At 37.7% G+C, this 7,902-nt stretch overlaps 1 long non-coding RNA gene across 2 annotated transcripts; it reads right to left on the reverse strand.

Annotated features, from left to right (window-relative positions):
• Positions 1 to 903: 903 nt before the first annotated feature.
• On the reverse strand, positions 904 to 2,149 carry LOC103482372 (uncharacterized). 2 transcript variants are annotated; one of them, XR_001776035.1, is made up of 5 exons: positions 1,997 to 2,149; positions 1,796 to 1,907; positions 1,508 to 1,568; positions 1,314 to 1,429; positions 904 to 1,214 (listed from the first exon to the last, which is right to left on the reverse strand). It is a non-coding gene; the product is annotated as an uncharacterized LOC103482372 (long non-coding RNA). The 2 variants fall into 2 exon arrangements; XR_536447.2 differs by having other exon boundaries at positions 1,314 to 1,433.
• Positions 2,150 to 7,902: the final 5,753 nt, after the last annotated feature.

The raw sequence follows: 7,902 nt of genomic DNA on the forward strand, positions 1-7,902 counted from the left end.
TCTTCCTGGCTAAAAATGAAACGAGAGACACGCCCCTGCCCGACGCTGACTTGTTCCGCTAGTGGATTGAGGCTACATTAAACAACTGAATTTAGCTTACTTGACAAATTGTGCCCTTCCCCTTCATCTTTTTTTTTTCCAACAGCCGTGTTGTAGCAATACCAAAGCTCTTTATCAGAGCAACCTACCGTAATAAGTATTTTAAATAGCCATAAAAATAAATATCAAACATGTTCGAAATACATTCTATTCATTTATAAAATCCTATTCACGTTATCTTCTTTTTACTTACCATGTCTTATTTCAAAGTAGAGAAGCCCGATATGCAGTCTTGTTGAAAATGGAGGCTTGTGAAGAGGGGCGGGGCTACTCCCAAGTTTCGTCTTTAACCCAACCGTTTGGGTAAATCTACCCAACAGACGTCAAGCTGTAGACTTCCGGTAAATTTCTGACCCAACTCTTGCATTATGAATTTTTACCCAATATTTGGTCAAACTAACCCAACCTTTGACCCAACAGCTTCAACCCAGAAATTGGGTTATGAAAACAACCCAGCATTTTTTACTGTGCACAGTAAAAACTGCTGGGTTAAAAATAACCCAATTCGTAACCCAGCGCTAAGTCATATATGGACCGACCCAACGCTGGGTTGTTTTAACTGAACTGGGTTGGGTTGATGGTTTGACCCAGCACATTGGGTCATGGCAACTAACCAAAAGTTGGGTTAAATTGACTCGTTTAAATTGGTTAAATTGACCCAAAATTGTGTTGAAACTTATAACCCAACATAAGGGTTATTGTACCACTATAGTTGGGTTAAAATTTTAAAAAAGATTTATTTTAAATTTCACTATATTAAAAACAAACAGGATTAAAAACAATCTGAATTTAAAGCTTCTTTTATTTCCACATGATACATATATAGAGCCAGCAGATTTCATTTACAAAAGTTACAAAACATAAGTTGTTTCAAAAGTGTATAGTTAAATCACTTCAACTCATTTGGCTATAACTCCAGAAGTATCTGTTACTACATATTAGAAAACATTCCATGTAAAAAGTATGTTTTAAAGCAAACTGCAAGTAAAACTTTCAGCCATTAAACAAGGAGCATTTTTAACGAAACTTTAGCATTTTTGCCTGTCTCCCTGCATGAGGACATATGGGTTACATGTTGTCACATTTTATAGGTGTGCCACCAGGTTTGTCCCAACCTCATGGAGAGAGAAGACAGAAAAAACAGGCCATTAGTGATGCACTTATTTAAACAGTAAACAATTTTGAGCATGATTCAGAGATGAAGGTTGACTTACAGGCTGGATATCAATGAAACCTTCTGAACGTCCAGGTTGATGGGTCTGAAACTCTTCTCCCAAATATGTAAGTAGGGCGGAGTACTGGCAGCAGCTCCAGGGCTACATCATCTTGTCTGTCTGGCAAAAATAAGCTTGTGTTAAAAAGTTAAATGTTAAAAACAGTTTAGAAAACATTTCTTGAGCTTCAATACCTTAAAATCCATGTTGTTGAGAAAATGGCCGCTCATTCCTCTTCTTGGCCATACAAAAAGTCTTCATTGAGAACAAGAGAGAGAAGACACAAAAACAGGCCTTTAAGGGTAAAGGCCTGTTTTTACCTTTAAAGGCCTTTACTTTTAAAGGTAAAACTGACTGACAATCAGTCAGTTTTTTTGACTGATTGTCAGAACTGATTGTAGTTTAACACAAAACCTCACTATTGAATGTGATGCACTTATTTAAACAATCTGAGCATGATTCAGAGATGAATGTTGACTTACAGGCTGGATATCAATGAAGCCTTGTGAACTTCCAGGTTGATGGGTCTGAAACTTCTCCCGAATTAATAAGGTGGAGCAGAGAGGAGTACTGGCAGCAGGACTACATCTTCTTCTGTATCAAACATAAGCTAGTGTTAAAATGTTTCAGTAACTAGAAAGCATGAAAACATTTTAGAGAACATTTCTTCTGAGCTTCAATACCTTGAGGGAGCAGACTCATGTTGTTCGCCAGGTGTTCGTTGAGAACAAGGAGTTTGGGTTTCGCTTAATTCTCCTGAAGATCCTGGATATAAAATTACAAAATCTATCAGAAAAGACAAAATCACAAATCAAACTTTAAGAATGACTGAATTCAATCTTATAGCTGCACATAACTTGTAAATAGCCAGCAATTTCAAATGTTCAGAGTAATTTTGTTTCTAAAAATAAATATAGCACTTAATAAAATAAAATGGCACACATAATTTAATTTAGAAGTAAAAACACAAATTTAGTGGTGAATAACTTTCATCACCAACTTTAAATAAATGTATTTGTAATTAATAGTAACAATAATAATAAAATTAGCAAACATAAACATTAGATAGTCTTATTTTTGCTTTTAACTCGTTGCCGAAAGCCAGCGGGAGTTTGAAAGCAATGTGCCGGGAGACGGTCGTTCTCTCTCGGCTAAACGAGCCTTAACGAGCCGCACCCGATGACCCGGTCAACTGACAAAGCGGGCGAGACGAACCAGCGGCTGCAGGGGAGCGGATAAGTCCGAACACGTCGGAGCATGTTTGTAATTAAGCTATATGTTAATAAACCGAGCGCATAGTTATTATAAATGACACAACTAATTTATAATAATTTTGCAAAAGTTATTTTATTTTCAAAAAGCATAATATACCCACTTTATTAATAGCTCTGCTCGCTCTCCTCCGCTATTACTGCTGGTGTTGTCGTCTAAGCCCGCTGAGGATGCGCGCGCATATTGCACCCAGCGAAAATCAGGGGACAAACCGTCAACTATCATTCCTTTTAAAACTAAATCGATTTTTAAACATTTGAACATGTTAAGTTACGAACAAATATGATTGAGGTTATATTAAACGGCTGAATTTAATTTACTTGACAAATTGTGCCCTTCCCCTTCATCTTTTTCCCCCCCAACAGCCGTGTTGTAGCAACACCAAAGCTCTTTGTCAGAGCAAGCTACCGTAATAAACATTTTAAATAACCATAAAAATAAATGTCAAACATGTTTGAAAAAAAAAATCAATTTATTTATAAAATCCTATTATCGTTGAAACTTTATCTTCTTTTTACTTCTAACAGAGTAAATAATTTTTATTTCATTACATAAGCTATATTAATACACTAATACTTCAGATTGAGATATTTAAAAATTCACAAAAAGTGAAAGAAAAACATTTATTTATTATACTGGGAACACTGGTCACAGGCAGGGCTTCAGTCTGCTGGTCACACTGGGAGAACTCAATGACTTCTGAGACGTCCTGGTTCACAGGCTAAAGCCAAGAATAACAGAGAAATTATCCAAAAGTGTAATAGAAAATACATACGATATATGTTTCGTATATGTTTCTTTCACATTCAGAAAAAGACATTTTCAGCATGTTGGGCTCTGACTCGTAGCATCTTTATAGCTAAATACTGATATGGTGAAGCTGAGCTGGGAAACAGACTGAAGAACAGCAGCTTTAGCTCTGATCCTGACTGATCTTTCCTCACTAAATCCACTGGTTTTTCATGAACTTCTCCTCTAACAGCGGTTTTTCATCAGCTCTCTCATTAAAAAACAGTATGAAACGTTAGCTGCTATGCATCAGCGGTTATTTCGGGCCAATTTAGCTACATGGGAAATATTTACCGGTTGTTTAGAAGCAAATTTCTGGCTGCAAAGTAAAGAAATTCTGATCTTTCATCCTTACCTGGGGAAGGTAATCTTAATGAATCCAGTTTGTTTCGTAAAATGGTTGAAACAAGTCCACACAGCACAGGACTTAAGGAGCTCCGATCGCCCTGCTGCCACATAGAAGATGGCGGACGCTTTTACGTACGACTCAGCGCTCCATGAGGCGTACGTATTGATGTCTATGGAGGAGAAGTCCTATATGCAACGTTCACAGTCTTATTGAAAATGGAAGCTTGTGATGAGGGGCGTGGCTTCTTCCAAGTTTCGTCTTTAACCCAATCGATTGGTTAAATCTGACCCAACCCCTGACCCAACAGAAGTGTTCAAGCTGTAAACCTCTGGTAAATTTCTGACCCAACTCTTGCATTATGAATTTTGACCCAATATTTGGTCAAACTAACCCAACCTATGACCCAACAGCTTCAACCCAGAAACTGGGTTATGAAAATAACCCAACATTTTTTACTGTGCACATTTATTCCACATTCACATTTGTACATCAGGGGCAATCTGAGTTACAGTTTACACAGTTTACAGCCATTTAAAGAGGTTAATAACTTCCTGCCCTGACAAAGGCTTTAACCACAGGGCAATATTAATTCAAGTTTTGCCCCATAATTTCAAAGTTGGGGGCCAATCCCATTATCATTTAAATCTTACCTCTTCCTGCCTTTGTTGTCCCAGAGCTGAGCGCACTAAGTGGTGTGTGGGTGCCAGCAGACAATGAAAAATTCATTACTCGCATTCAGTGTGTAGCTTGCCATTGCAGAAAATGAATATGTCATTAGCCTGGTTAACCCCACAAGTAAATTGTTTTAAATCCAGCCTGCACTATATGCATTATGTAAAGCAGTCCTGGATGGGTGCTGGACTCCTTCAGACCTTGAAGTCTGTTCCACCATTAATTAGAAATCATTGTTCATGGAGCACAAAAGAAAACCTAATTCATTTTTGATTTACATGTCATATTGATTTCAAGCAAGCATGACTAACCTAACTTGATCTAAAATGAAGATCTTGGTTCATCAAAATTAATTATCCTTTCAGTTGAGATTTAAATGTTCTACCGTGTTCTTTTCATGTCAATGAAAACTGGGTTAAACATTCTTTTGTGAGCTAATCAAATGGAACTAATATGTGCTGATATCTGAGAAACTCACAAAACGAGGAAGCACTATCAGAGAGAACAAAACTAAAGCAGCAGATACGTAATGGGTTAAATCTAGACTTTAAACTGGCTACAAGTGATTCACTTTATATTTAACAGTAAGAATTCGTTCTAAATTCCAGCCCTCGCCTTTAATTATTGACGTGGTTCAGCTAGATGATTGGGATGCAACCAAGTAAAACACAATTATATATTAATTATACACAGATTGATGTTTTTAAACCTTTATTTTTATTATTTATGATGCTTTTTCTGAGTTTAGATAGCGAAAACATGAGATTACAGATTAAAACACAGCACTGGATGGTTGGATGGATGGATTACATTAATCTACCAAGTATTAAAAATGAAAAATAATTTCTTTGGCTAAGTCTGGCACATTATTCAAGCATACATGTTGATTAATTAATTAAGTCTGTTATCTTTTTATGTTGGTTCTTGTTTACAAGAACCAACATAAAAAGATAACAGACTTCCTCAAAACCATTTATTCCATGCTGGGTTAATCATAACATGACGTGTACATTGTTTTTCAAGTAGTGATGAAAACAATTAACATGAAGAGCCCAGAGAAAGCTATCTTGATATCACTGAATGACTAAATAAACAAACACAAACATTAGAAAATATAATATTAAAATGTTCAGAAAACTAATAAAGCCAGAAGTTTCCACAAACAATTTTAAAGTAGTGAGATTCTTTTGAGTTGCAATAAATTTCTGACTGGTTTATAACTCTTAACTTTTCAAAGGATTTATATCATGTTTTCCATTTCCATTTTTGAGCGTTACATTGTGATATGATGTTATTCCCTCGTCAGAAAGAAGAAACACCTGGTCTGTTGCTTTGCTCTTTTATGCATGAAGGAGCAATCCTTCATGCTCAAAGGATTGCAATCCATTCAATCCATTCTGGGGTGCTTAATTGCCTGCTCTCACAAAGCTCCGCCTATTTCTACAAAGCTCCGCCTTGGAGCTGCAGTCTCCAGCTGAGCTCTTGATCCAGCACCCCACCCAAACCCTCCTCCACCTCCAGACTAGCGACAGCAACAAATAGCAAACGCCTGGTGGACCTGCTAAGCTCATCAATGGATCTACAACTCTCCTAAGCATTGTAATGATGTGTTTAATAGTGATAGAATGAGTAGGAGGTTCTTAAAGAGACAGAGGCCAATTTCAACCTGTCGCCTACAGCCATGATACAATGTCAAGTATTTTTGATAAATACAGCATTTTTTTTTAACAACTGAAGTTAACACAGTTACTTGATTGTGTTATAAATGACACTGTGTGCCTGGAGAATACATCATACTGCCCCCTCTAAAAGTCAGGCAGGTTCTGTCCAGGTCTCTGTCTGTTGGAGTCCTCCATGATTTTGAGAAGGACATGAATATTTTAGGTTCAGCTTGAAATGACTAATATTAGCAGAAGACAGGACAGATGTTAGCACTCTACTGATTTAAGGATTTGTTCTCCTACAAAATGAGTGTGAAATAACATTTATCTACCACAGGTAAGAGAGTTTTTGCTGATATTTACCTCTTTGAAAAATCCCAACTATTCCTGTAGGACACTTGTTATAAATAATACTAACAATAAACAAATATAAAAGAGGACAAAATATGCAATAAAAGTCTGGTCAATAAACTGACAGCCAATGGGCAAACAATAAAGATCTAGTTTTATTTGACTGAGCATTTATCGTTTGTAGAAGTAAAACAAACAAACAAAAAACCAACCAAACAAAAAAAAAACACATTATAAACAATTTGTTAGGGAGACTGATGAATAAATAAACTCTCAAAATAAAGTGGGCACCCCTGAAGGAGACATCTGGTAGTCCAGAGCAGTAAATCACCCAAACTGACACCTCAGTCACAAATTTAGAAACATCACTGAATATAAAGAAGGGAGACAGAGGAGGTTAGTGATTGGATTAGCCATTTGGATGTGAAGATAAGCTAGTGAGGACAGCCAGCATTGCGCCTCCATGGCCTCCCTGATAACAAAGCTAATCCATCCATCTTAACCTCCTAGCCTCCGCTTTGATTCCCCTCATCAAACATCCCGCTGCCCCATTGTTAGCCATGTTTGCTGCCTATCCTGCCACTGCTCTCTGGCCATAACTCTTCACTCTGCTGTGTAGTGACTGGGTCAGCCATTAATTTAGGTGAAGTGCCACTGTGTCTGCCTGCTGCTGGGCGCAGCCAGTCGAGCAGAACTGCTCTCCTGAATGAAAGAGACATGCTGCCTGTCATCTTTCACTTGCCAGGCATGTAAGCTCCTCCGGGCCTTCTTTACATACCGCTCACTTCCGCAGGTCCTCACAGTGACGGGCAAGACAAATTGCAATATTAAGGCTAAACTATCAGCAGGACATTTACTGTGGCCAAAACTTAACTGGACTCATAAGTTAGTTTCAGCAGACAGCCAGTCACTGAGGATGCAGCGCATACAGCGGGGCGCTGAGTCAGACCTGTTCGGTTTTGCTCTGGTAACCTTTCCTGTCATAGCGCCCTCACATGGTTGACCACTAATTGAAATGTGCATTGTTTATAAAAATGAAGCTCAGGAAAACATTTAGTTGATCTCATTTCTCCTCATGCCTACTCTTAATCCCACATTCTGCCCATTCTGGATGCGGGTAGAGAATGTTGAGTGTTTTCTCTCTGCTTGTCGTTCTACTGTGGCAGAAACTTGGTGAAGGTGATCTGCTTTCTAACACTGGCAGTTTGAGATTTCTAAAAAAAAAACAGCAAAAAGCATGCTTTATTTCTCTGTTACAGCAGTTGTTTCATATTTGTCGAAGGGCTTTGCTCTCCATCATTATCAGAACCTCTCAACAAACGTAATATTTAGGGTAAACATGATAGGTATTTTCCTAGAACCTACATAAAAGAACCACAGACAACGTATATGAATTTATGACAAACTTTGCAAAGGAGAACAAACTCTATCAATTGCTCCTCCGAGCTGTTCATAGAGCGTTCTGCTTCTCTTTGGATACAGCTTGTCTTTTATT

This window comes from Poecilia reticulata, linkage group LG20 (assembly GCF_000633615.1).
Source record: "Poecilia reticulata strain Guanapo linkage group LG20, Guppy_female_1.0+MT, whole genome shotgun sequence".
Classification (NCBI taxonomy): Eukaryota; Metazoa; Chordata; class Actinopteri; order Cyprinodontiformes; family Poeciliidae; genus Poecilia; species Poecilia reticulata.